The 6,031-nt window shown below is 38.1% G+C and overlaps 1 non-coding gene across 1 annotated transcript; it reads right to left on the reverse strand.

Moving 5' to 3' along the window:
• Positions 1-5,360: 5,360 nt before the first annotated feature.
• LOC115063465 lies at positions 5,361-5,491 on the reverse strand. Its single transcript, XR_003843340.1, has one exon. It is a non-coding gene; the product is annotated as a small nucleolar RNA SNORA72 (small nucleolar RNA).
• Between the last annotated feature and the right edge of the window lie 540 nt (positions 5,492-6,031).

A 6,031-nucleotide genomic window follows, 5' to 3' on the forward strand; every position in this document is an offset into this window, starting at 1 on the left:
GATACTAATATAGCTATCTCTTGTGAGGCTATGCCANTGCCTGGCAAATATAGAAGTGGATGCCCAGTCATCTATAGGATAGAACACAGAGACCCCAATGGAGGAGCTAGAGAAATTACCCAAGGAACTGAAGGTGTCTGTAACCCTATAGCTGAAACAACAATATGAACTAATCAGTACCCCCAGAGCTTGTGTCTCTTGCTGCATATATAGCAGAAGATGACCAAGTCAGCCATAGTTGAGAAGAGAGGACCCTTGGTCTTGCAAACTTTATATGCCCCATACAGGGGAATACCAGTGTCAAGAAGTGGTAGTGAGTGGGCAAGGGAGCAGGGTGGGTAGAGGAAGGATATAGGGGTCATTCGGGATAGCATTTGAAATGTAAATGAAGAAAATATCTAATAAAATAATTTTAAGAAAAAAGAAAAGAAAAGGATATATAAAGCAAATGGGCCAAAGAAGCAAGCTGGTGTAGACATTTTAATGTCTATCAAAATAGACATCAAACCACAACTATTCATAAGAGTCGGAGAAGAATGTGACCTACTTATCAAAGGAAATGTCCACAAAGATGGCATTTCTATTCTAAGCATCTATGCCCCAAAGACAAGAGCACCCATATTTGTAAAAGAAATAATTCTACACTTAAATCACATATTGACCCTTACACAGTGACAGTGTGAGACTTCAATACCCTCCTCTCATCAAGGGACATGTAATCCAGGCCAAAACCAGACAGTGGCCTGCCCTAATGGCTTGGGCTGCGGAAGCCACTCGAGTTACCTGGTTCTTGCATTGTAGGCAGGACATACTCCTATGATGAGTATATACATGATGGGGTGTTGGTAAAGATGTATGCTGCAAAGAAATGTGGAACTAGACAAGGAACAGGAAGGACAATGAAAATTGAGCTGACGTTCGTGTTCTGAACTGCCACCTAAGGCCACTGCCACCTAAGGCCATAGTGATGTCCAGATGTGTACTGCCACCAAGAGCCATGGCTGGAGTAGAGGTCCTACAGCAGCCAGGGTCAGTGTTGATCCATAATCTATGTTACCACCAAAGGCCATGCAGATACCCACGATCTCAGCTGCCATCTGAATTCATGTTAATGTCTTGGGTTGTGCTGCACCTGAAGACCATACCAATCTTAATGGCCTGTGTTTGCCACCTGAGCCCATGATGATGTCCAGGACCTGTGTCATCAAGGGTTATACCTGGAACTGTGGGTCTACTACAACCAGGGGGCTGTACTCATGGTCTCTGTTGTCACCAAAAACCATGTGAAAGCCCATGACCCACACTCACCCTGATTGTAAAAAGCAAGGAAGCTACTTTTGCTGTGATAATAATTATAGAAGCATAGTTGAGAAAGAGGGACATCTGTGACAAGCCCTGTCCCCACCCGTCAAAAGTGCAAGTTTTTAAACAGGAATCCCCCAAAGAGAACCCTTAAAGTGAGATAAGGATGCTGAACTTAGTTCTCCATAATTCATGGCTTCTGGCTGGGTGCAGGAGGGGAAAGATTCAGTTCTCTTTCAGGGGCAGCCCACTGAGAGTTTGACCATGCTCCAGTGAATATAGAGATAACACAGATTTTTTTTTCATTTTAATTTAGTAGAGAATGATCAATAACAGCTTTAAAAATTGTGGACACATACTTCAGTAAGCCTGGCTCCAAGAAGAGAATTTCCAATAGGATTAGTGTTCCACATACAGAAACGGCTTCAGGTTTGTATAGCAGAGTTGATGGTATGCCATCTCCGAAATGAGACCTTTTGTGTCTCTGTTTTACTCTAACATTCTTTCATAGGCCTGTCCTTCTGGAAGCACAACATAAATGTTCGGATAGTGAGGACCTGGCTCCCAATAACAAAATAAGCTTCACGACGAAACCTCATGTCCCACCTTATTTTCAGATTGTAGGGGTAGGCGACCTGATTGCCAGCAAATATTATGAAATATCATGAAATCAAACTGTGGTCCAAACTGATCACACACTGCAGACTCATGAGCTACAGGGGGTAACAAATGCACTTTCTGTGAAGGCAGGTGGTAGCAGCTACAAGCAATAACAAGGACAGAGTTACTTTAGCAAGTATTGTGCTTCCTGTTCAGGAATCACGAGTGATTTTACAGGACTAAAAATGTTCTGTTTGTTGCTAGTTTTTAAAAGAGAAAGTATTTTAGACACTGTGAAATAAATTTATGAATCGAGATTATTTGATGTTTGATTCCCATTAACTTATTTAGCAGTTTTTATTATGGGAAACTGCATTGCTTTATTTTTTAATGTTTGAATAAATTATTAGGATATATTCAGTGGTTCAAACGATGCTGCATTTAGTTTGCTAAGATTCTCTTTCTGTCTCTCTCTCTCTCTGTCTCTCTCTGTGTCTCTGTCTTTCTCTGTGTCTCTGTCTCTGTCTCTGTCTCTCTCTCTCTCTCTCTTTTCTGTATGTGAGTGTGTGGTATGGTTGTATATGTATACTTGTATATATTCCAGAAAAGAATATCAAATGCCCTGTATCACCCTTTCCCTTATTCTTTTAACTCAGAGTCTCTCCCTAAAACTAGAAGCCAGTTTTCTCAATTAGAATGGCAGCAAAATCCAATGTTCCATCTGCTGTCTCCAGCTCAAACAAACTGAAATTATCTGTGTATGTGAGAAGATACCCAATTTGTCCAATACTTTGTTATGTTCTTCTGATTCTGTATTAAGGATTCTATTTACTCTGTAGGGTTAGTTGAGAACTTAGTTTTCTAGAATGGAATGTGGAAAAATTGTATTCATTTTTTCAATTTTTGTTAGAATTTTCCTGGGAAGCTAGAATTTGTAGTTGTCTATTTCTTTGTGTACTTTTATATTAATCAAACTATAATCTTTCTAGATCTCATTTTTTGGCATTATTTAGTGTTTTTTTTCCAGTACTAAACAAGGACATGATTTGTCATGTACCCACTGTCTCTACAGCTTTTCATAGTTTTGCATGATCTTCACTTCTGTAGATTTCTCTACAAATTAAATATACATAAAATTGTATATTTAATCCATAAATATTATACAGCAAATATGCTGTTGAGATAAGAACATTTCTCATTCTATCAAAAGGACCAAGTCATCAAATATTAGATCTAGTGGTGTTCAACTGGATCACATGTATTATGGTCTACACAGTTTTCATTCTGTTTCTTTGATTCACTCTCTGGAAGTGTGTTATGACATACAGCTCACACATTGGAGTGGTATAGATTAAAACTGCATCCAGTTGAGAGACCATCAATCGACTCATGAATTTAAGAAAACTTAGCTCTTAACCTATAGATAGTCAACTGTATTTAGAGGGAGAATGCTGCACCAGTGTGGAATCTAGGGATCCATTTCTTCTGACCCTGGTATAAGGAGTCTTTCTTGGCATTGTGTCACTCAGATTTGACCACTTTCTGACTCCCTACAGTTCTCTGGCCTTTTGATGATGTCAAGCTTTATCCTTTTGTAGTTTGCCTCTTGAATTTATCCTTGTGTCTAACCCTGAAATCCCACTGGTCTTGCCTCTCTCAGAAAGAAACAAATCTCGAAGTCTTCTGAGTGCGGTATACGTTGTCAATCATTCCCCAGATATTTCTAGGTGGTCACAGGACTTACTTAAGTCCTCCCTTGCAAAGTCACTATCTCTTAATTGTCTTGTGTTGATTATCTCCTGGTCTAGTGTACTGGCTGTTTTTGTGTTAACTTGACACAAGCTGGAGTTATCACAGAGAAAGGAGATTCAGGTGAGGAAATGCCTCCATGAGATCCAGCTGTAAAGCATTTTCTCAATTAGTGATCAAGGGAGGGGGGTCAATATGGGTGGTGCCATCTCCGAACTGGTAGTCTTGGGTTCTATAAGAGAGCAAGCTGAGCAAGCCAGGGGAAGCAAGCCAGTAAGGAACATCTCCCTATGGCCTCTATATCAGCTCCTGCATCCTTACCTGCTTGAGTTCTATCCTGACTTCCTTTGGTGATGAACAGCAGTGTGGAAGTGTAAGCTGAAAATACCCAATTCTCCCCAACTTGAATCTTGTTCATGATGTTTGTGCAGGAATAGAAACCCTGACTAAGGCATCTAGTGTTTCATACACTATTGTTTTCATAAAGTTGAGTAATTATTTTCTCTCTCAAATTATCTTTTCCAAAAGCAGAAATCTTGGCTCATTTAATTTTTTTTTTTTTTAATTCTTGTCTTAATGTGGATCAGGGATCCAGGAAGATTTGGCTATGCCCATCCCTGCCCCTCTGCCCACTGCTCTCGAAAGGCTTATAAATGGACTGCTGAATTTCAATCCAAACATTTTTCTCTTGCCTTGTTCATAAGGAGAATCATCACCAGGGTACATATCTGAGCTTATTGTGTATTCAGAGAACATCAGTATTGCTGCTTCTTAGCCAGTGGCATGTCGTGTATCCCACTTGACATTTGTGCTACCTTCCCTTGCTACTTGAATATGCCCATCACTCTTCAGTCTCAAAGTCCAGTACCTCATTATGTCCTCAAACTCTTTTCTAATTAATCTGGATGGCTCACAACTTTCATGAGCCCAATGCCATTATCTTCTGCATTTCTTCAGGTGAAATACTTTCACATATCTTGTATCATAATTTTACCAGTATCCAGTGGAGTCATTTTTCTTGTAATCTTCCCTACTATGCTATTACTATTTTAATACATACGGGATGCAATTTTTAATATACCTCTATTAACTCTTTACACTCTTCTCTTTTATTACCCATCCATTTAAGGTTATGCTATATCATTAATAGGCATTCAACCATTTTTTATTTATATTTAAAGACCAGCCTTAAAGTAACATCGTTTTTCCAATACAAAAACTTGACTGCAAGTTTTCATTCTCATAAGTATTCTGTGTTCAGCAATTATACAAAATTGAGAAATTGAATATATAACATTTTTCCCTGAAGTAAGTTATTTTAAATAAAAATGTTATTTTAAGTACTACCATAGAGTTTTCCTGGAGGTGAAAACAATTTAAGAGTTAACCACAGCAATTTAAGTCAAAATGCCAAGAGATCGCACCAAGCAAAAGTTATCTTCAAAGCTAAGAGGGTACCCAAAGGTTCAAAGCTTCTTACGATTCATATTTCTTTCTTCCTAGAAAATGAAAATTGTAGTTTTACATTTCACTTAACGGTTAGTGGCAATCATAGAATTTCCCTAAAATGACCACATGTTCCCCAGAGAAGAAAACAGATTATAATTGATTATCTGCAAATTATTACAGCAGCCGCAATTTCACTTTCTTTAAGGCTAATTAAAGAAACCAGAATCTTAGTCATTGATTACACAAAACAATCAAATCAGATATGTCACCAGCACTGAGAAAACCCAGCCTAGGAAGAGAAGTAGGTCTGCGATACGTGCATAGTCTTACTGTGGCAACTGTTTAGCATTTCCTAAATATCACAGAGTCAGAACAGGGACAATATACGTGTTGTATTTCTCTTTGAAATGCACTGTTGAGCATTTAGTTTGTCCTGTCTGTGTTGGAATAATGAATTCAGTTCAGCTCAGTGCTCATAACAAGCGCATGTGTGCAAGCTTCACACAAATAACACAATGCAAAGTAAGTTTTGTTTTATAAGAATAATTTGAACTAGCAAGGTATTAAATGTAGAAATAGGCATAGAAATCTTACAATTACGTATTTTCTATTTTTTTGCTATTCAGCCTCATTTTTCAATATGCAAACTGTAATTATAGATGGCCATGCTTTATCAGTAACCTTATAATTTTATATTATCTGTATTTAATATCTATATTATGACCTAATTGTCACTTATACTTTGGTTTATATCAATATGAGGTATTATGTAAGTTACAAGCACACATGCTAATTTGAGAATTGTTTCTTTATAGTCGGCCCTTCTCCTTAGTTAAGCTTTTAGTTGTTCTGTTCCCCATCAGTAGCAGTATTGGCCATGGGAGTACAAGGTTAGTGTGCCATTTGTAGCCATCATAATATCTGCAATAAA

The sequence above is a fragment of the Mus pahari genome, chromosome 2, assembly GCF_900095145.1.
Source record: "Mus pahari chromosome 2, PAHARI_EIJ_v1.1, whole genome shotgun sequence".
In the NCBI taxonomy this organism is placed as follows: domain Eukaryota; kingdom Metazoa; phylum Chordata; class Mammalia; order Rodentia; family Muridae; genus Mus; species Mus pahari.